Genomic DNA, 21,733 nt, shown 5'->3' on the forward strand with positions numbered 1-21,733 from the left:
ATTGGAGTAGCTGGTGGCTTTTTATGCTTTTAAAAAAACAGTGGTAGCCTTTTATCAGGAAAATCTTAGGTGGGCAGAGAAGACTGTTTATCTTCGCCTCCACAGAGCCTGAGGGCACCGTAACAGAGCCTGAAACTGGTGGCCTCCGTGGCCCCAGGGCGACTTCCGGCTGACAGTCTGTGTGGAAAAAAAAAGTTCCTGTTTTGTTTTTTTCTTTCTTTCTTTCCTTTTTTAACAAGGAAATATAGTTTCATTCTACTTTTCTGATGTGAATAAAAGGAAAGAAAGTACAGACTAGGGCATGGTCTTGTGGTAAGTAGCTCCATTTTGCCCTTGAGGCTTCCGGAGGGTATGAGAGCAGACAGGAGGTAAAGGCGAGTGCTGCATCTCAGAAATTATCATCCCTCCACTCCTCCATTAAACCACAAAATAAAACAAAACAAACATAAAGAAAGGACATAAGAGTATGTTTCCTCCTCTGCCATCGCCACCTCTATGAAAAAGTCAAGGGAGTCCGTTGACCCCCATCCCTAAACCTGGGCAGGATTAAGGCAGGAGATAGAAGCATAGTCTGGAGGAAAGAAGGCAGAGGAAACGGGTATATGAGATGAGACACTACCATGGGGGCGGGTCTGGGTTGTTGACTTGGGAAGGTCAGTCTCTGCATTCTCGGACACCTTCCTTAGGGCCCTGCTGGGCACTGGCCTCTGGCAAAGGACATGATATTACAATTAATTAAATAATCCTTGGGCTTACTCAGATTCCAGGCTGTTCACAGCCGAAGGTACGTGATGTCCTGGAAATCACTAATTCTCACAGGCCCATAAGTCTGCGTCACAGGACGTCACATGAAGTCCACCTTTTTAAAAGCTTACAGTGCTGTAAAAATGCTCTCTGGGATGCCCTCCCATCCCACCCCCTCTCCTTTTCCCCTCTTGTATTAACTTTTCCTTCTTATCCAGAGATGGGAGTAAAAGCAAGGGATTGACTAAGTTTGCTTCTGGAAAAGAGACAGGTAAAAGGAGAGAAGGAGAATAACCATTCTTCTCCTTTAAATATGCCTGCTGCCCCTCCAATTGAGTCCTGTTTCTCTCCAGTGCAGTGAATATTAGTGTTTCATCTATTTCCTGGAGACCTAGAAAGGAATTTCGTCTGGAGGATTCTAAGCATTAGACAAAATCCAAAGTATAAATGTTAGTTCAGAGATTAATTAGTTCAGAGATGAGTCCATTTAGTTAATGAAAACATGAAGAAGCCAGGAAATGTATTAATTCAACTAAATTTCAAGGAATGCATATAACCCCACCTATGCTGAATCCAACAACAAAAATAAAAATAAAAAAAAGCTATCTTACTCAATGCTAAGAATTAGTCTAATCTCAGAAACTCTACTGGAAGGCCCTTATACAATGAGGAATCTGTTGGAGAAATCAGGCCAGGATGTAGAAACCACTAACCACGATTGGCTCTTAAAACTGAAAAATTACCTCCTTAAAAAAATAATAATAATAATGAATCAGAGAAGAATTTTAGAGGGCAAGGAAGTTGTGTAAGATGTGTAACAAAGTATGTCAAACCTAGTAGCTTAAAACAACAATCATTTATGTAACTCATGAACCTGCAGTTTGGACAGGCCTGGAATGGGGAGGGCTCGTCTCTGCTCCATGTGGCATCAGCTGAGGCTATTACCTGGGAGCTGGATGACCCACCTCCAAGGTGACTCACTCACATGGCAGGCAAGTTGGTGCTGGCTGTTGGTCTGGAGCTCAGTGGGGCTGAAGGCTGGGGATCACTCTGTCTTTCCGTATGGGCCACTCCATGGGCTGCATAGTGACTAGGTTCCAAAAGCCAGAATCCCAAGACATCGAAGGGGAAGTTGCCAGTTTCATAAGGACGGGATCTGGAAATAGCCACAGCATTATAGCCATTAAATTCTATCGGTCAAACAATCTTGTAAACCAGATTCATGGAAGGACATAGACCTGACCTCTTAACAAGAGGCACATCAAAGACATTCTCTAAAACTGCCGCAGCAGGAGATACAGTTGGAGGAGAGGGGGTGTTAGAGGAGAGAAAATAAGGTCTAAAAGTACAATGGGGAGACATGAGGACACATACCCCATCTGCATGCCCAGTGGTGTAAAAGTTGTAAGACGTAAGATAAGCCACCACTTGAGTAGACTGTAGGGAAAACGGTGTCCTCAGGAGGAGCCACAGTCCTCTTAGAATAAGAAGATGAAAGAGGTAGTCAGAGATGAGTGTGGGGGGGCTGGTTAGCTCAGTTGGTTAGAGCGTGGTGCTAATAACACCAAGGTTGCCAATTCAATCCCCGCGTGGGCCACTGTGAGCTGCGTCCTTAAAAGTATCCAGAGATGAGTTTAAGAATATAAGGGATTCTACTGATCATGACCATGAATTGCACAGGGCATAGAGCAAGGGTTTTAAGACCTGGGGAAGCTTAGGAGAAAGAGACAGGTTTGGAGATATGAGGGACCTAATCAGGATTAGAGTACAGGAGAAGTGGAATGATCTAGGAGTCTGGGGTTTGTGTTAGCAGCCCCCAAAAGCATAATGAGATGGAACTCCATGGATTCAAGGCAAGTAACAGTGGAAAGACCCAATATTTGAACACCCTACTTAACAAGCATATCCATTAGATGTGTACACAGCATATGGAGGCTAAAGCCTGTATCCGGAATATATAAAGGACTCCCATAAATCAACACAAAAGACAAAACTGAAAAAACAACAAACAAAAAAACTGGTAAAAAATGGAAAAGGCATGCAATTCAGAAGAGGATGTCTCAATGGCCAGTGAACAGAAGATGCTCAATCTTACCAGAAATCAGGAAAATACAAATGAAAACACAGCAAGATACTGTCTGACTTCTATCAGATTGAGGGGGAAATCTAGAAGCCTGACAGTATCAGGTATTGGTAAGATGTGAAGCAAATAATAACTTTCACATATTGCTGATGGAAATGTAAATCAACACACCAATTTAGCAACATGCTCTATGATTGAGCAATTTTAATTCTCGGTATATTGCCCTGGAGAATATCTCACATATATGCAAGAACATACAAGAATGTTCCTTGACAATATGTTTTATGATAGTGAAAAATTATAAACCACCACGGGGCCAAGAGCAGGAGAATAGATAAACAGAATGTGGAATAGCCATATAACGTAATATCGTGTGGCAATGGAAACTAATGAATAAGAGCTATGCATAGCAACATGAACAAATCTCAAAAACATAAGTTACAAAGCAAGTTATGAAGGCTGCATGGAACATGACATCATTTATGTAACTTTCAAAGTATATATTACATCACTAGATATATATTTTTAGAGATTCAGGCTCTCCTACTTATCATGTGACCTTGGGACAATTACTGACATCATCTGAGCTTCAGTTTACTCACCAACAAAATGGGAACGACAGTGTTACCTAACCGGTAGGGTGGTGAGATCATCTGAGTGAATACATCGAAAGTGCTTAAAATAGTTTTGGGTACATTGTAAGCGCTGCATGTGTTGGTTATTACTGCTATCATTGTTGCTATTATTGATATATAGACAAATTTGCACAGAAATGATCAAATCTTATCTATTTATCTTATGATTGTGATTGCCATTGGAATGAGCTACACAGAAGATTTTACCTCGATCTATAATATTGTATTTCTTTAAAAAAAACAACAAGCTTTGACTCTGCCATGGGGAATCTCAGGAGGGAACTCAGACAGTCCTAGGTACCTATGTTGGCACCTGTGACACCCTCCAGTGTTGCCAAAAACAGAAGCCAACCTCAGGACCTGCCCTGTTTTCTTAAGACATGCCTCTAGATGACTTCATATCCCCCTTCTTACTTTTTAGGAATGGAAAAAGCAATTACTCACATGTTTGACTTATCAGTGAATAAAGAATCAGGGACTATTTTGAATGACAGACTTCCAGTTTAGTGGAAATTGTAAAATTAACCTAAACAAACAAACAAACAAAAAGTAAGAGTCATCACATTAATCATAGGGACTATTAGGCGTCGCTCACCCTGTGACTAAAGGAACATTCTCTAGACTCCCTTTCTGGGCCCCATTCCCAAGGACGGATGTTGAACGCATGGTGGTCCTGCTAGCATGGCTCAGAAGTGGACATCCTGAGGTGGCAAACTGACAGAGCAGTGCTACCCCAAGCTGGGACCATCTCGGAGGAAGGGTAGTACCCCTGCTATAATGAGAATCTTTTTGGTTACGAGCACTGAAGCTTCTCTTGGTTGGGATCGAAACATTGGCTTTTGGAAATCCCATCAAAGAAAAGGTGAACTGTCCTGGTTCGGTGGGAGAGATACGGTCAAATACTAGTATTTGAAGTCCATCCCTCACCTGCTGAGTTATTGACAGATACGTGTATACTCCCCATTCTCCTCAGGGTGGTATAGAACCTGCCCCATCTATGGAGGAGAGACTTAGGATTCAAGAGATCAAGGCCCTGAGGAAGAGGTCAAAGCCCAGGAAACGGGTTTCAACAGACACAGACCCCTGTCGCGTTGCACTGGTGCCCACACAGGGCCTCCCCTGTGCCCAGCTCACCCTTGAGTCCTGATCAGCTGACGAGCATCAGTCATTGATCCAGCCACTATGAGCGGATGACAACTGTCAACAGACACGGGGCTGGTTGTCAAGTGGGACAGCCTTGTGACCGTTCCAAACCTCTTTCCAAAGGGCCCACAGATATCCTGTTGTTGTCACAATCCTAGGGTAGGACCTGGACCAAGGCAGAGAAACAGGGAGTCATGGCACAACTTAGAGAAGCTTCCCACACAGTTTCCCTCCCACACCAGCTTCACTCTCTCCAGCTGGCGTGATTCATTTCCATTCTTCCTACCTGAGGGAGTGGAAGAGGCTCTCTCCATGCAGCGTGACTCAAGGTACTCCTGCTTCTGTGCAGTGAAAGACAAATAAATCATCAGGTTCACTCTGAGCAAAGGTGTGTTCTCTGTTCCCAGGACTGGTTTGTCCTCACCTGTGCTTCCCCCTTCTCTTCAGCCTCCAAAGAAAATCCTTACTGAGCCCTTCCACATGTACTTTGTATGTTTTAATCCACTTAGCTCTCACAGTACCCCTAGGTGGTAGGTATCATTGTTTCCCTCTGAGAGAAGGAAAATGAAGTCTTAGCGCGGTGAAGTCACGTCCCGAGTTACACAGTACGTTGAGTCTGGTAGTCTAATTCCCCAACTTGTGATCTTAATGACTATATAACACTGTGTGGACCTGCTTATCTCATGAAGCTTTCGCTAGTTACTTTGAGGAGTGGAAACTACAAAAAGATTGAAGAAAGGAAAATACCTCATGAACACTTAATTAGGCACATTCCATTTAATATCAGAGAATCTACTCACTATCGGAAAGAAACTTACTATCTGGTCAGGGAGAGGTGAATAAAAGAAAAGTAAGATCAGGAGAAAATAAAGCTAGGGCCTGCTTTACCTCCTCAGGCTTCCTAAGACAGTTTTGAAAGCCTTCCCAACCACTTGTTTTGCCCTAAACACCTGTCATGATGAGACTGCCAAGCCCTGACATTGAGAATTCCTGAAAAACTCTGAGTAATGGTCTGATTGGGGAAGAGAAGGTGGCAGCAATAGCTATTAAGATAAACACATGAGTTACACAGAAAATGGATCACGGAGGTAAGATAATTCATGATCCCCAAACTGAGTTTTGAGAGACAGAAGAGCAAGATCAAAGGTGAAGACCCTTCTAGACTCAGTGAACAGCGCGAAGAAAGAGCTGGAAAGCAAGAAACAGCACAGGATTAGGGATAGCTACAAATAATTTGGTTTTCCTGCAGTATAAAGTACAAGGTGGGAAGTGAAAAAAGATAAGGCTGAAAAGACAGGTAGGGTTTAGAAGATGGAGTCCAACTGGGGCACGTTAAGTAGTTTGGGCTTTAGCCTGTGAATAGTGGGAAACCATGAAATGGTCTGAAGCAGACAAGGGATATGATCACGTTTGCATTTTCCGGCAGGTGGCTCCAATAGATAAATAGGCCGACTGCTGTAATTGTCCAGGTAAGAGATGGTGAAGGACTGACTCGAATCAATGATAGTAAAATTGAAAGTGGGGAAAGACACAGGAAATACTTGGGAGTTATAATCAGGAAGACTTGATGTTTGACAGGATATGAGTTCTGTAAGAAAAAGAGAATCATTTGGGTCACATTCTAGGGGTTCCCGTATTGGCTACTTCATTGACAGAGAACCTCCCTTCCTGCTCTCTCTTATGATGCAGCCCCAGGGCTAGCCCAATGCATCTTCTTCCTTCAAGTTCATGGTAAGTCTTTAGGGGTCTTGTCCCTCTTCTTTGCCACAAACCCTGGGTGGGGGACCATTCTGGTTCACCCCAGTAGATCTCCCTAAATCAGAATCTCAGGAATAAGGGTGGGAATCATTTACTCTCCCACATGGAAGAATCCTCAGAGATCTTTAGGGAAGTTGCCTGATCTTGTCCCCAGAGCTCTGCATCCCATGGGGCTGGATAGCATCAGTAAGTCAATAAAAAGTGGCATGGCACCTTTCCCCAGGACGAGAAATTGCCCATTCTATATCTTTGCACTGAAGAAGAGGTGCAAGGTGACATTTTAATACTGCTAGCACAAACCGTGCTTTCCTGGTGAAGGGGGAAAAAAATAACCTGCATTAGCTGTGTCAGCCTGTAGGTAACAGTTAAATCCATGGAAGTGCATGAGATCATTTAGGGGAAAATGTAGAATAAGAAAAGTGGCCTGAAGATAGATCCTAGAGAAACATCAACTTTTGAATTATGTGTGGACAAAAAAGCTAACATTGCGACTGAAGTAACAAGAAAATCAATAGAATTTTACTGTAAAAATCCATGGGGAGAGCATTTTAAAAAGGGAATAGTAATGAATTGTCCAATTTTCTACTAAAATAAGATCAATGTGAAGTGTCCGTTGGAATTGGATACCGACGTGCTTATTAAAGTCTGTTTCAGTGGATTTGTTGGGGTACCAGTTAGGTTATAGTAAGCTAAGGTTTGAATGACAGGTAAAGAAGTGGCTGAGAAGAAAATTAATCTTGAGGTAAGTAGAGGGCAACAGTTCTATATACGCTGAAGGAAAGGGGCCTGCAGAGAGAGCAGGTCGAAGATAGAGAGAAGAGAGAGGTTGATGGTGTAGCTCGGTCCTCCAGGAGACACGAGGAGCTGGGACCCAGTGTACAGAGGAGAGTGTTTGCTTTGCACCAGAGAAAGGACAATTCATTTTGCTCTACAAATGAAAAAAAGGAGGGGAGAAAAAGTACGATGTAGATAATTATTTAGGTAGAGAGACAGGAGTTCAGCTATTTCATGCCTGATTGCCTCAGATGTCTCTGAGATATAAGTAATAGGCACATCTGGGTGGACTGGAGAGTGATGAAGCTCTGAGAGAGGGTATAGGAATGCCAGACCGAGGACAAATAAAAGAATTCTACTTGGTGCCAGGTCTCCCACAGATATTATAAACAAGTTGCATCACAGCGGTCCCAATCCCCAGGGTTGGGTGCCCAACTTGAAGTAGCCAATATGGGAACCAGCTCTCCAGTGGTGCCCAGACCATGGTTCAAGAACAAAGGTAACCCAGAGCCTTGATCCAGGCTGAGGACATGTGGCATCCCATGTGTGAACACCATCACATTGCATTCCATTTCCGTTGCCCGAATCCGTACCATCAAAATAAATCACGTGGCGGCCCATCACTCACATTATTTACATACACTCCATAGGTTAGTAATTTTATTTGCATGTAGCTTTTTTCAGCATGGAAAAAGAACCCGAGGTCTTTGATTGTTCTTCGTATAGTAAGGAAAGGAATCACAGTTCATTTGAAAAGCTTTTTTCGATAAATTGATCTAAAGTCAACCACATGGTTTTGTTTGTTAATATTTCCACAGGACCTGAGGTTTTCACGATTCATCGTCAAGCTATTTCAGAGACTAAGTGTCACCATTTTATAGATGGCCAATTTAAGTAAAATGAATTATGACAACTTAGTAAAAGGTAGTGGAGTGATTGTATCCTTTCTGCAGACTTGAGGGCTCCTACAAACATTAGCAAAAGTTTACGACATGGGAAAGAGAGACAAGTTACACTCATCACAGACAAGGAGCTTAGTAATCAAGAGGCTAATTTTTTAAATGCCATTGGATAAGCTACTCTTCAGTTCTGGGACTGAGAATAGAATGGATAAACGAGAAGGAAAGAAAATGAGAACTAAAACATTATAGAAACTTGGTTGTTGACCTCAAATAATTTTTATGGGAATTGGGAGGGTAAAAACTTATTCATTTTCCCATGCTGAACTATCAGTCAGTCAACCAACCCCTCCCCACCCCTTTTTTTTTTTAACTTTTATTCATTTTAAGTGTGTTTTTCCAGGACCCATCAGTTCCAAGTTAAGTAGTTCTTTCAATCTAGTTGTGGAGGGTGCAGCTCACAGTGGCCCACGTGGGGGTCAAACCAGCAACTTTGTTGTTAAGAGCACCACGCTCTAACCAACTGAGCTAACTGGCTGCCCCCAACAAACATTTTTAAAATGGAATTCCTGGTCTGTGCTAAGTATCCAGAAGAGATTTGCTACAGATCTACAAAACTAGAGTTACACATCCATTTAAAGGGCAGTTGGCCTCTGAATGAAAGATTCCTTTGGTTAAATTAATTTCAAGCTAATTACTTTCAATCCAAGATTAAGCAATTCAAAGAAAGCACTAGTCTGGTTAAAAAAGCAAAATCTCATCCTCCTCACACGGCATGTAGACATATTGGCCTGAATTTATATATGAGGAACCTTATTTAAATCCATTTTAGAGCATAGGTAAGCCTTTTATGTCCCTTTATGCTGTCATAGGCTATGAATGCAAAAGTATTTATTTCCAGGTGTTTCCATATGAAAACAAAAGAAAGCAGAAAACAAACAAACAAAAAACAATGAAAACTGAAATACAAAGAGAACAATTCGAGAGTCTGGACTTTCATTTTAAGTAAGTTTATGCTTGCTCTGAGTTTCCCAAAGCTAAATTAAAACTATAGGATACTGCAGACAGACACTGTTTTTAATGTACAGCTGTTCATAGCCACATCTAGGTCAAAGATCAACTTATAAAAGAGGAATTGGCAACCTCTAGAAAATGCTACTTGACCTTTGACCTTTGCCCTTCATGGCTATTGGAAGATTTATAAGGAGGAAGATGTTGTAAGCCAACCCCTCTGAGGCCCAGAGAAAGGGAGGGGAGCATGTGAGGACAGAGCTTGGTAACTGGTCTAGGCACTCATTTCCAGCCCCTGATGGGTGCAGGGGGTGGGTGGGTTTGTGGGGGGCACCATTGTCTTGATGTCTGACAGAACAGGAACAGGAAGAAGCATCAACACAACGGAAATGCTGCCTCGTGTACTTTCTCAGTGAAGCAAGGACTTGGGGCAACAGTCCAGCTGGCACCATTTTCTGTCATTCATGCTAGATACACATCTGCCAAGCTTGGGCTCAGTGCTAACTTGTGGGATAGCAGAGCTGAACTGAGAACCAGATAGCTTTCAAGGTCTTTTCCAGCTCTGAGATTCCTGCTGTGATTTTTCTGCCAGGGGAAACCACACTCTGAGTGCTTAGATCATTGTATGGACATTAGCATATGCATACCAAGGAGCAAATGTAGGAATATGAACCATCTGGCAGAATGGAATTTGAAGAATGTGTCGAACTCACACAAGAAGCGAGGCAATTTGCTTTGGCTCTGTCAGAGAAAAAAATTGTTTAAATGCTTTAAGGTTTAAAATACCTAAGACAGGACTTGCCTAGGTGTCGGGTTAGAGGAAATCAGTTTCAGTGGAATTGAAATGGGGTCAGCTTCTCTAGATGAAGTGGAAGACACTAAAAGCCATGGGGACTGGGCGAGGAGTCAGTTTTCTGGCTTCCTGGAGGGGAAGCTGTCTCCCTTCCTGGGGTACAATCTCGCAGCTCAGCAGAACACAATTGGTCTGAACCATTTGGGCAAAGGGGACATATGTCAACCTTGACCGTTACTTCGCTTTTCCTCACTACACATCCTCCATCTAAGTTCATTTCACAGCCTGGACTCTCTCTCTCCCTGTCTTCTCGAGCTTTCACATTTATAGCAGACATTCAAGCCATTTTCTTGGGTCCAATTCCCTTGGCCTCTTTGAAACATGACCTTGCCCAGGGAATGCCCTAAGCCAATGCTTCTTTAATAAAAAAATCAATTTTTGTTGTTGTTGTTGTTTTTCTTCACTAAAATATACACAAATTAAACCATTGCCTAGTAAATCTGGTTCTTCTCAACCCAGATAAATTCCATGGGGTTATTTTTTTCTTCTTCTTCAAAGTTAATGATTTACATCTTTCTGACTCTCTTACTGTAACAACAGCGGTGAGTTTCCCTTGTTTAGTCACCAGAGAGCTTGTGAGTGTTGACACAGCCAACTGCTGACTTTTAGTTTGTACAATCCTGAGGGAAAATTAGAAAAATTGTTGTGGTTAAAAACAAATGGAAGAGAATTATATAATTTCCTTCCAGATGTATGTAAATCTAAGCGGACCCTGGAATGAAGAAAGCAAGAAACTGGTACCACTCCCATTTGGACAAACAGGAGCCCATTGAATGCTGGGCACGTCACTGTCTATTATGGGTCCTAATAATTCAAGACAATAGAAGAAACTATTTCCTTCAGGGATGACCCTGGGTTCTGGTTTCACACTGGGCGTGGGCCTCATAGAAATGGCTATGAAGATCCACAGATCAGCGAGGGCATAACCCATGTGCATCAAATGCATGGGTCTCCGGAAGGTTGCAGGCATTTACTTCCAGAAGGAAATCACTATTCATTTCACCAAAAGAAATGCCAGTTTGGGCTTTCCTTTGCTTTCTAAAGGTTTCACTCCTCAAAACTTTGCTTTTTAAAATTTTTTATATTGTTGAAGAAAATTTGAAAAGCAAACACAGTTTTTAATCAGGTCTTTTCATTCATCGGGCTGGAAGAGCTCTGTGAGTAGAGAGCAGCAAAACCTAGTGAAATATGGATTATTACCATTGATATCATAGTCGCTATTGACAGGGAGAAATGTGAGCTACATCAGTGACCACAGCTCGGGGACGGGCACTTAGTTAAAGCAGTTTGAATACATTGAAAATAACATTAGTGAAATAATGGTGGGTGCATTTTTTGCGGTGACGGCCAGTGGGACTCTAGACGCTAGGAAACGACTCTTTCCTTGGGGCTCTATTTGTCCTCCCTTCCTTCCATCTTTAGAGTGGGCTTAGTCATAAGGCCATGTTCTACGTTTGCCTGGATCTTAATTTATTGTTAAATGTTCTTCCTTTGAGGGAGAGATAGGGGCCAAATGGAAAGGTAACATCGAATATTGTGTCACATTATAGGAAGGCATGATTTAAGATGCTGTGAGTCCTGCACTGAAAATCTTCCGAAAAGGATAAAGTTTTCACTTGGCTTGGAGGTGGCCAGATATGAACACTGAAGTGATTCCCAAACACTGTGTGGGCTCTAAAGGAAACCACTGCATTCAAATCCCACCTCTAAATATACTTAGCACTATGACCACAGACAAGTTATTGAACTTCTTTAAGCCTTAATTTCCGTTATTTGTAAGTCTGAGTAATACCAGTACTTGCCTGTTGTGAGTCTTGCAACATGTAAGCACTAAAAATGGTGCCTGGACAGAGTACATACTCAAAACCAGTTAGCTATATATATATATATATATATATATATATATATACCCTTCCCTCGGTGTTCTAGGAAACTCAGAGTTGTCCTGATATCATTCTCAGGATTCTTCTGTAGATTCTTCATAGCAGGAGGTACGGAGATGGTTTATAAACAATCCAAGTCTTTTGGGTGGAGGGGCAAGGCTTGGTTTGGAGCAGCTATTGATCTTTTCAGTGAAAGGAACTTCCAGGGCAAAGCGCAATCTCTGGATGTCTAGAAAAGCTGAGAATGGCACCGCTGCAGAACCCTCTGGAGGAGAGGAAATAGGTAGCACTATGAGGAAGGCACCTTCTTCAGGCCACGTAGTTCTACCTTCCCAGGGCCTCCCTGACCACCATGTTTTTGAATCATAGTTTCTTGCCTCCTTCTTTCTATCACCCCTGAGCTCTCAGCCTCTCATTCCTTGATGTATTTTTTTTTTCCCATCATACTCATTATCTTCTAACCTATTCTCTACTTTTCTTACCTGTGTGTTCATTATTTCAGGTCCGTCCGTCTTTGCTTGAAGTTATTACACAATGGCAGAGAAGTGTGTCTGTTTGTTCACAGATGTATCTCCAAAGCCTAGAATAGTCCCTGGTGCATAGTAGGGCCCCCCTAAATATTTGTGAAACAAATGAAGGAATGAAGGAATGAATGATTCATTGGATGAATGGAACAGGGAGACGTAGACTGGTTTAACAGGATCCCTCACTTTCTAATTACTGGGACCACTCATGCTTCCAAAGCCCACCCTGACACAGTAGCTCAGAGAGAGAGAAAGGAAAGAACCGAAATAAAGAGAAATGAAAGGTGAATGGAAGATCTGTTCCCTAATGCTTTTCATTTCATTTGAAAACTGTTGGTTGAATGTAAGCCCTTGAGGAGAATGCTTGCATCTCAGCATTCCCTTTCCCCAGCTTCTAGACAAAGCGCTGTAAAAAGGACTGTGGCAAATCTCTGTTTGCTGCCAGCACCCAAAGATATGTATAAATTCCTGTGGGAAACAAACCTGAGGGCAAAACTCCTCTCAGCCACACCTCTTCCTCTGGGTGGAGATTGGTGTACGTGGTGTAAGGCTCCCCACCACATTGAACAGAAGTGTGTGGGCACCTCTGCAGGACACGCTCAATCCTCAGAGTCTTGCCTTATGCTTGATTCATTGATTCTGTCAATCTGTCAGTGGGTTTCAACTGTAGTTTCATTTGTGGTGAGGATTGGTAAGAAAGCCTAGGGTACTTTGGTCTAGTTGTTCCCAGAAGGTAGGCCCTACCCACCACTAACCAGTGGAAGACCCACAGCCACGAAACAGTCCTTTATAAGCTTTGTGGCTCTCAAGTAACCAACAAACTAACTAACCCTTCATCTGTCTAGCTAAGTGACTAATAAATAAAGCACTTTTGACAGCCAGAATTGAGCTGTGCACCGTAACAATTCAAAGCTGTGCATATTTTTTTGACCGTTGTTAACTCCAGGGTCATACATAAACTAGCCCCTGATAACCTCTGCAGCCCAATTTCCTTCTAGGCTCTAGATTACTAGGAGCGCACGCCCAAATTCACACACACACACACACACACACACACACACACACACACACAGCCGTTTGTAAGCCTTTCATTGACTTGCCCTCTTCTTAGAATGCTTTCTTTTCCTGCCAGCCTATCTAACAATCCTTGGATCTCCTCATGACCTGGCTTAATTTCTCCCTGGTCCATGGTTTCATTCTGGGCAACTCTGGTTTCTCTTACCTTCCCCTCCTCTGAACAACACTTATGCCCACATCCGAGAGTCTTGCCCTGCTCCAGTCTGTAGCCGTAAAATGATGACTCACCAGCTCGGTGATGGTGGACAAGTCACTGTGTATCTCTGTTTCTTTTTTCTTCTTTGTTTCTCCTCCTTGACACCAGTTTCCTCCGCTTCAGTGTGATGCTAGAATAATTGTGCTGAAACAGAAAAGTGATCATGTCATCGCTTATCTTAAAAAGCTTCTGTTTTCCCCCTATTGCCTATGGGATAGAATCCAAACAGTTTTAGCTTAGCAGTCAAGACTCCTCAAATCCCAACCCTCCTTTCTACATTCTCCCCCTGATAACAGGCCCCCTATATTTTGCTCTTTGAAATGTCGCTTTGTTCTCTGGAAACCACAGGCCTCTTTATATGCAGCCCCCGCTCCTCGTGATAACTTTCCTCCCATCTTTAACTATTCACCTTTTAGAACTCCAGTTTAAAAGTCGCCTTCTTGATATGTCTACACCACTGTGTTCGTATCTTACAATTACAGTTAACAGGTATCTCTCTAACACGAGTTAGCATAGCACTTCATTTATCAGGTATTTATTAGACATCTATTATGTTTCAGGGATCACTGCTCGATGCTAGAGACACTGAGATGAAAAATATCTTTAAAAACTCAAGGGACTCTCAGTCAAGTGGAGAAAAGTGACAAGTAATGAATAATCACGATGTCATGAGATAAATGCAACGCTGAGCATATGTGTAGGATGCTGTAACATCTATTTTGAAGGCAAGATGAGGAAGTTAGGCAAGTTTTGACGGATGAAATAATTATTAATGTGTCTGTTTCCCAATTCAACTTTGAACTCCGCAAGGGCAAAAACTACTATGTCTTAATCATTTTTCTGTCCCTTGTGACTAGCAGTGTACCTAGAACATGGGCTTATTGGATTAATTAATTAATATGTAAATAAAGGAGGCTGGCCTCCAGGGGCTTGAAGTAACTTTCAAACTCTAAGACCATGAAACTCTAAGGCCTATGAAATAACTTGGTGAGAAACATAAAGGAGCAAGAGGGGAGGGGGGGGGAAGATGTCGTCCAGTAAAACTAATGAAAATCTTCCCCACTCTTCTCAAGGAAGCAGATGGGGTGACATGAGACCTCCGGATTGTCTAGTCCTAACTTTCAGTTTACAGGAAATACAGGATTAGAGCCACAAAACATCACCACAAGGACACACGGAGACAAATCTAGACTACGAAACATTCTGCAAGTCAACTTAGTGGGTCCCGTCTAAAAGCCAATTTCATGAAAACAAAACCAAACTAAAATGGTGTGGAACTGTTGGAAATTGAAGGAAATTATATTCTACTGAAGACATTTTAGAGAAAACTGGGAGCGATTTGAATATTCATTAGATACTAAGAAATTACTGTTAACATTTTTAGGTAGACTCATGCTATTGTTTATGTAGGAGGATGTTTTTATGTGAGGAAATACCAGCAGAATAAGTTAGGATTCAGGAGAGAGAAAGAGAGAGAGAGAGAAATAGATAAGTAAATTTTCCAAAATGTGAGCAATCGTATCTTGATTATATATCTAATAGTGTTTGCCTAACTAGTCTATCATCTTTTTGGTATATTTGAAATTTTTTCAAAATTAAAATATGAGATAGAAGAAGAAAAATCAATGACACTTCTTATTACAAAAAATGTAAAGGAAAAAAATCAGGTATCCAACCCACAGCCCCAGACTAATCCACTGAGTTTTAGAATGCAGTCACTCTGTCAGCCCAAGTTCAAACCTCTGACAATCCTTCTGACATTAAGTAGAAATGATAGTTTTTTGGTGAGCACTGTATTAAGCCAGTGCTGTGGAGATTCGAACAGGTAAACGGTGAGGCCTGAATTACAAAGATACACATACCTCCAATTCCGATTATGGGAAAGGTAAATAGGTTTTGTAGGAAGTCCCAGCGTGTATGTGTGCAGTTTGCCCATATTATATGCTGAATATATGTGTTATACAGTATTTCCTATTGGTTAAACTTGTCCATACAACTTTGTGAAAGAGTACTTATCCTAAAATTTAGAAATTCCTAGGAGTCCTGGAAAACTATGGAGGCAAGAGAAACCAGTCTGCAATATTCTCAGGAAAACAATCAATTCCCTTGGGAAAGTTACAGACATGTGTTTGAGTGCTATTTAATCTGTGCTGCTGGCACCTGAGAAAAGTGAAGTATGCTTCATGGGAATTCAGTGGTGGGCCCCAAATGTCTTGTGTGTTCCGCTGAGAAGGTGAATTGTGTATGGTGGCAAAGCAGGTGTGCCCTCAGGAGTTCTTGTCCTGGGAATGAAGAGTTGTAAGGATGAACTTCCCATGGCTCCCTGTTGCATGCCAGGGGAGATTCCACTGTGGAATGCTGGGCCTGGCTTTGCAAAAATGGGTGTTGGAAACTCCACCCCCACTGAAAGTCCCCAAACTCACTGCTAACTGGACATATCCTCCACAACTGAGGATTTCTAAGCCTGCCCAGCTCTGTCAGTGTTCCATTAAGCCAGGGAACACACACTCCATTTGGAAAGAGTCAGGGAAATTACCGACAAGGACTTTCTCACTTTCTCACATCGAAAATGTTTGTCCTTTATTACCATTCTGTCCTGAGAAAGCGGAAGGTCAATACATTCCTTTGAAGTTGGAGTGTTCAAGGAAAGAGATTAATGCTGACACAGTCAATCCAACCCAGGAAATCAGTTCCTTCTCATGCAAGCTAATCCTCCTTCCGTTTTGAATATACTATGAAGGTCAAATATTTGGAATTTACATGTATAGAAAAGTCAAATGTATAAGCTTCCGGTTCTCAGGGATTTTTGTCTTTTAAGGCTCTTTTGGCCCCCAGTTCTATAACTAGTTGACAAGTATGAGTTGTTTTAAACAACTCAATTGTCCTTAGTCCCTTAGAATAGGGAACAGACCTCATGGAGAGACCTTTACCCTGCACACTTAAGCCAGTTTTCGTGATGGTTATTAGTCTGACCTGCCATTTGTCTCTGACAGCCAGCTCCCTCATTTGAAATTTGAGAATTGGCTAAACTTCCAAGAACTTCCCTGGACCCCTACCCCTCCCAGGGGAAACAACATTCCAATTTATCCAAATAGCTTCATTTGATGATACGGTGGCCAAGTAAGAACAATGGCCCCTTGGAGACTCCTCAGCTTTGTGGCACTTAGAGAGGAAAAAATGAATCACCGGGTTGAGGTCACCAAGAGTTTGTCCTCCAAAATGAAATGTCTTTTACTTCGACCTCTCTAACCCTAACCCTAACCCCAAGCTTCTGCCGGATCCCAATTCACTACCTTCGAGCAGAGTTTGTCTTTCTTCGTTTTCATAGCTTCCTCTAATTCCTTTAGTCTCATTTCCTGCTTCACAAGTGATAGATGGAGTTTTCTTCTACTATTTTAAAATGTTGTATATTCTCTTTTTTCTTATAAAATCTATACTTATGTTCATATGCCCTTATTGGTTGTTTAATGTATCGATACTTTTATCTCGCCTTAAAAAATACTATGTTTTGTCACCATACATAGGTATCCATGTTCTAAATTTTAGTTCTGGATTAGATGCTTCTCTTTTTGCTTTTCTTTAGTTCTAGATTTTCTTTTAAAGAGAACAATACACTTCCCCAAGATATGTGATCACCTGTATTTTCTCATCTCTTTTAGCACCTCCTGGATATGTTTTTTCTTATTTAGAACTTTCTCCAAAAGCATATTCAATGTAGCACCTTTATAGGGTATGCCTGAGGCTGCGTAGGCCTAAGAATACATTTTTTATTGAGCCATTTTTTTAATGAAAAATGTAAGTTGATATAAATTCTTAGTTTCATGTTCTTTTCCTTCAGTGCTTTAACAATAGAATTTCATTATCTTTGTGTATCCGCTATTGCTGTGGATAAGTCTGCCCACTTCCTCGAGGGAGAACTCATGCTTTCCCCTTTGAGCCTGATATGTCTCGGAGCTCTTTGTCCCCTCAACCCGACTGGGCTGCCAGTAAGACCCATGTTATCAGCCACTTACAACCAAGCTTTGCTCTCACACGAATCTCTCCACCTATATTAAATGGCTATTTGGACTTCAGCTAAATATTGTACTGATGTAGGCTCTTGGTATGTGAAAGTTTAAGCTTGTCCAAACAAGCTCAGGTGAGAGAACGTGATGGGCAGAGACTGCTAATGAGATGCCAGGAAACAGCCTATATGGTTCACATCCAATGCACTGTGGCAAAGCTAGTGTGTACATGCTAATAGGGGCAGAGTCATAGCTAAGACAAACACTCTTGATTCCTAGTTCAATTTTCTCCCGCAGGCCACTCTCAAGACTCAGACTGTGGTGATACACGAAAGACACACTTTTCAGGATGTCTTGTTTCCCTACAAGGATTGGGGATGGCGTGATGCAAGTCAGTGACTACTGTCAATAACTTATGGTAGGAAGGCCTAGGACTATAGCCGAAGTACTATTGATTCATTCATTCATAGATTCATTCATTCATGTACCCATTTAAAGCACTCTTGAGCCCTTGATACATGCTAAGCCCTGTGCCCACTATATACCAGGAATAGAAAGCTTGACCATATGGAACTGACCAAATGGTGGGGGAAATAGGTTTTAGTCAAGGAGTCTCGCAGGTAAATGCAAGATCATATTCCAGAGGAGCCCTCTGAAGGAGAGAGTATTCTGCTCTCTCTTCTTCAAACATAGAAGAAGGATGTGGTCAGGGGGTCAGGGAAAGTTGCCTTGTGGAGGTGATGCCCTGAAGGATGAGCAGGAATGAAATAGACAAAGATGAGGAGGGTAGAGTGTTTTAGTCAGAGGTCACAGCATGTGAAAAGAGGCTATGGTAGGAGGGATGTCCTGTGGGAGTCCATGGGACAGAAAAAAAGACCAGTGTGACCAAAGCACAGAACAAACCAGGGAACATCATATGACTCAAGGATGGAGAAGTGGGCGGGTGTCAGAATGTGTGGGGCCTCCTCAGCCATGGTGGGGATTTTGGTCTTTAGCCCGGGGCAAGAGAAAGCTTTGACGTTTTCAAGCCTGGGTGTGGAGGTCCTGTGATCAGTGTCCCATGTGAAATATTTTCCTTTGGCCCTACCAGGGAGGACACAGCATTACTGTGGGAAACGATCATTCCTTGCAGCAACTGAAAAACACTTCCAAGAATTGATACCGTGCGACAATCATGTATTTAAGTGAAAGCAAGTCTGTCTCACATGCAGCAGTTTAGCCGGCTTTGGGATAGTACTGTCCATGTTTACCAGCACAAAGAACATTTCCTTTCCCCACTTCATTTTTACAATTTTGGAAACTTATAATTATGCTGATTTCTAGAATTGATCAACCCATCTGCTATCAGGTGGAGAGAGCTCTGAGCAGGCCTTTTCAAAATAGGTTTCCTGGTTAGTCACCTGTAAACAGATGGCATTGTTTCTGATGAGTGTTCTCAGACTTGAGCATACATCATAATTGCTTAGAGGACTTGTTAAAATATAGTCTGCCGGACCCCACTCTCAGAGCTTCTGATTCGGTAGGTCCAGGTTGGGGACCAATAATTTGCCTTTTTAACAGGTTCCCAGGTGATGCTAATGATGTTGCTCCAGGAACCCCACTTTGAGAACCACTGCCCCATTTAATGCATTAGATCCCAACTGTGGCTACACATTAAAATCACCTGGAAAGCTTTAATAATACTACCTTGGGGGGTCCCCAGACCAAATTAATCACCATATTTCCGGTGGTGAGCCTAACATCTACGCATTAGATTCAGAAACACTGGTCCGGTACCTTAGACATTTAATATTAAGTCTTAAGTTCCATTACTTCATCTCTCTTTTCTCTTTATTTCCAGCTGACTCCTTAAGGCCTAGCCATAGAGAAATTTGGAGCTTTTCAACAGAAATAACTTTGAGATGCATACTATTTATAAAAAGTTTATCTGATGTTTTTTATGTGTGCAACTGTTTACACATTTATTTACAAAATAGGATCATACCATTCATGTTGTATTTTAATGTTTTCTAATATGTTTTTCCACTCATCAGTATACCTTGAACAAATTTTCACCTTTCTGCAGCAATGAATATACTCTTTAAAGCATCATTTTAATACTAATCTATTATCCTTTTGTGTAAATAGCACAATCTCTGAAAACGTTCTAATGACATCCTTTAAAATTTCTAGAATTACTGAGTAAATAAAATTCACATTTTAAGACTTTTGGTACATATTGCCAATTTGCTTTCCAGTAAAATGTATACAAATTTATATGCTCATATATAAGTCTCCATTTCCCCACCCTTTAACCAACCTTTTAAAAATTATCATTCAATTTATTTTTTTAATTTAGTGCTTGAAAAATTAGAATATATTATTTGAAATAATTTTGACAAGGTTATGAGTTTATCTTGAAAAGGCCTGCTAGCCAACATCCATTCACTTCTCAGTCAGCCTAGTTAATGAAAACCGACAGTATCTGCTGCTGTAAGCATGATTTTTGATCCCTAAATTACCATTTCTGTGCACATACTGTGGCACTGGTTGGCACTGAGGGCCATGTACCCTTTTAATTGTCTCTATCGTCCTCCTGTCTTCTACTGTCAGAATGAATGTCTTTAAATTCATGGTCCCCAAAAGACACTATGGGCTAGATTGGTGCGGGGTGTGTGTGTGTGTGTGTGTGTGTGTGTGTGTGTGTGTCTGTGTCTGTTGAAGTTATGACTCATGTCCTAATAGGTAAACAGCGTTGGCTTCTGTAACCCGGTGCTGATGAAACCTCAACGACCTAATTTCCCGCAGCACAGATTGCAGTCAGGAGGGCAGGGTTCCCTGACCACCCTCTTCACTTCTTGCCCCAGTTTCTTCTTCCCACAAAATGAACAGCCTTTTCCCTGCCCTGCCAGCTGCTCCCACGGCCAGTTTCCACCCCCTCTGGGTACATACCTGCTCCAGGGGAGAGAAGACTGCCCTTCCTACGTGCCCTTGGCGCAGCCAAGAGCGTAGGCGGGAGGCAGTCTGGTTGGTCCCGCAGCCTCCTTGCCCCGTCCCAGAGCTCCAGTCCACCCCGCTCTTGCCATATCGCGCTGGTGAGGACCACGCAAGGAAGCTTCATGTGGCTCCGGGTGTGTTCTTTGGCAAGGAAAGGTGTAGCTCTGGAAGTTGCCTTGGCTTCCAGGGGGGAAGGTCTTGCTCTGTGCTGTGTCATTAGCTGTTTCCAAATCGACACAAAGGGAAAGGCTCCTCGCGAGGGCAAGCTGAACTGCAGCCTCAGCACAAGTGCAGCGGTTCACTTGGGCGTAGGAACATTCTCGTGTATGTTATCTTTACACCAGCTCACCTGACAACATGGAAAGGATGCCATTCAAGCTAAAGAGATTTTCATACTTCTTTCATTTATGGAGAAACTTCCATGATGGAATCATCCGGATTTGTGTGGGCACACCCCCTTGCTTTCTACCGGAAATGCACCTTCTCAGCGCAGACGTGGTGCTTCGTTTCATAAAATATCAGAGAGGAGTGGGTCCCAATTTCCCATCTCCATATGGACACATGTTCCAGGTTCTTTGATCTTCAAGGGAGTCATTCCTTAAGTTTACCCTAAATCTCTTTTGCTGTCCTTTGTCTCTTGGCTGCCATACCACCATAATCGAAAGAGTCAGCCAAAATCATAGGCCGACATCTAAAAAAAAGAGATCAACACTCAAAGATTCTTATCTGAACACCAGTTTGCAGGAAAGCAGCATCCCTCACAGGTACCATGGAAGGACTTTGGACGGGATAGTCTTTAATTCCCTTCCTACTCGAAGATTCTGTGCTTAGTAAGTTCATGTCAGTGTTGGAGGAAGACATGAAAAAGTTGTCCCCTACTCGCTTTTCCAAATTCTCCTTCCAAAATCTTCTTTTAATGAATATATGACTTCCATATAATGATGTGCACAGATATTAAGTATATAGCATGACTCTGACCAAAATTAGAATAACACCAGTTCTCAAGAGAGGGTTTCTAATGTCCTTTTCCGGTCACTATCTCCCCAGAGGTAATAGCTTTGTTCCAGTCTATCACCACCGATGAATTTTGCCTGTTTTTGAATGTTATTTTAATCGAATTGTGCAGTGTACATTCTTTTGTGTTTAGCTTTTCTATTGCAATGTCATTTCTGT

At 42.1% G+C, this 21,733-nt stretch overlaps 2 long non-coding RNA genes across 2 annotated transcripts in view; one reads left to right on the forward strand and one right to left on the reverse strand.

The window, feature by feature from the left end:
* Positions 1–21,733, forward strand: part of LOC141569361 (uncharacterized) — a 258,046-nt gene that overhangs the window by 171,129 nt on the left and 65,184 nt on the right. The window lies entirely within an intron of this gene.
* Positions 1,701–4,736, reverse strand: LOC148756612 (uncharacterized). The gene is made up of 3 exons (XR_016022809.1): positions 4,597–4,736; positions 3,907–3,988; positions 1,701–1,900 (listed from the first exon to the last, which is right to left on the reverse strand). It is a non-coding gene; the product is annotated as an uncharacterized LOC148756612 (long non-coding RNA).

The sequence above is a fragment of the Rhinolophus sinicus genome, chromosome 11, assembly GCF_057876585.1.
Source record: "Rhinolophus sinicus isolate RSI-liver-muscle chromosome 11, RSI-T2T, whole genome shotgun sequence".
Classification (NCBI taxonomy): Eukaryota; Metazoa; Chordata; class Mammalia; order Chiroptera; family Rhinolophidae; genus Rhinolophus; species Rhinolophus sinicus.